This window comes from Piliocolobus tephrosceles, unplaced genomic scaffold, assembly GCF_002776525.5.
Source record: "Piliocolobus tephrosceles isolate RC106 unplaced genomic scaffold, ASM277652v3 unscaffolded_4499, whole genome shotgun sequence".
NCBI classification, from domain to species: Eukaryota; Metazoa; Chordata; class Mammalia; order Primates; family Cercopithecidae; genus Piliocolobus; species Piliocolobus tephrosceles.
In genome coordinates this window covers 412-1,614 of record NW_022329853.1, presented here as the reverse complement: position 1 = coordinate 1,614, position 1,203 = coordinate 412, and the positions used below count along the sequence as shown (strand labels likewise).

The 1,203-nt window shown below is 36.2% G+C and overlaps 1 pseudogene; it reads left to right on the top strand.

Moving 5' to 3' along the window:
• The first annotated feature begins 7 nt into the window (after positions 1-7).
• On the top strand, positions 8-676 carry LOC113220577 (annotated as a pseudogene).
• The last annotated feature ends 527 nt before the right edge of the window (positions 677-1,203 follow it).

Sequence of the window (1,203 nt, the reverse complement as noted above, 5' to 3'; positions counted from 1 at the left end):
CTGTCCATCTGCTAACTATTTTGACTGCAGAGCCATGTCCATTGGAGTCGATCCCAGTCAGCTCGTACTTACTTGGAGAGACCTATGTCTGAATTTATGGAGTGCAATTTAAATGAACTAGTTAAACATGGTCTGCGTGCCTTAAGAGAGACACTTCCTGCAGAACAGGACCTAACTACAAAGAATGTTTCCATTGGAATTGTTGGTAAAGACTTGGAGTTTACAATCTATGATGATGATGATGTGTCTCCATTCCTCGAAGGTCTTGACGAAAGGCCACAGAGAAAGACACAGCCTGCTCACCCTGCTGATGAACCAGCAGTAAAGGCTGATGAACCAATGGAACATTAAGTGATAAGCCAGTCTATATATGTATTATCAAATATGTAAGAATATAGGCACCACATACTGATGACAATAATCTATACTTTGAACCAAAAGTAGCAGAGTGGTGGAATGCTATGTTTTAGGAGTCAGTCCAGATGTGAGTTTTTTTCCAAGCAACCTCACTGAAGCCTATATAATGGAATACATTTTTCTTTGAGAGGGTCTGTATAATCATTTTCTAGAAAGTATGGTTATCTATACTAATGTTTTTATATGAAGAATATAGGTGTCTTTGTGGTTTTAAAGACAATTGTGAAATAAAATTGTTTCAATGCCTGGTTAAAAAAAATTAATTGAATCTAGAAAGATATACAATGCTAATACTAATCAAATCGGGAGTAGCTAGCTGTATTATTTTCAGACCAGAGCAGGCCAAAAAAAAAAAAAAAAAAAAATGGTTATCACAAACAAAGTGGGGCATTACATAAAGATAAAGGGGTCTATTATCCAACAAGAAATAGCAGTTCTTGTAAGAACATATCATTCTACCAATGCAGCATCAATATTCATGAGGCAAAAACTGATGGAACTGCACAAAGAAATAGATGAATTCACTATTTTAGTTGAAGGTTTCAACACACCTCTATTAGAAATGTACAGATCCGGCAAGGAGAAAATCAGTAAAGATATAGTTAAACTGCTACGGTTTGAATGTTTGTTCTTCCCAACCCCCCCAAATTCAAATGTTGAAATCTTAATACCCAAGGTGATGATATTTGGAGGTGGGCCTTTGGGAGGTGTTTAAGTCATGTAAAGATGTTAAGAGAAGGCACAATCTATAAACCTAATGGGATTAGTGGCCTTATTAAAAGGACT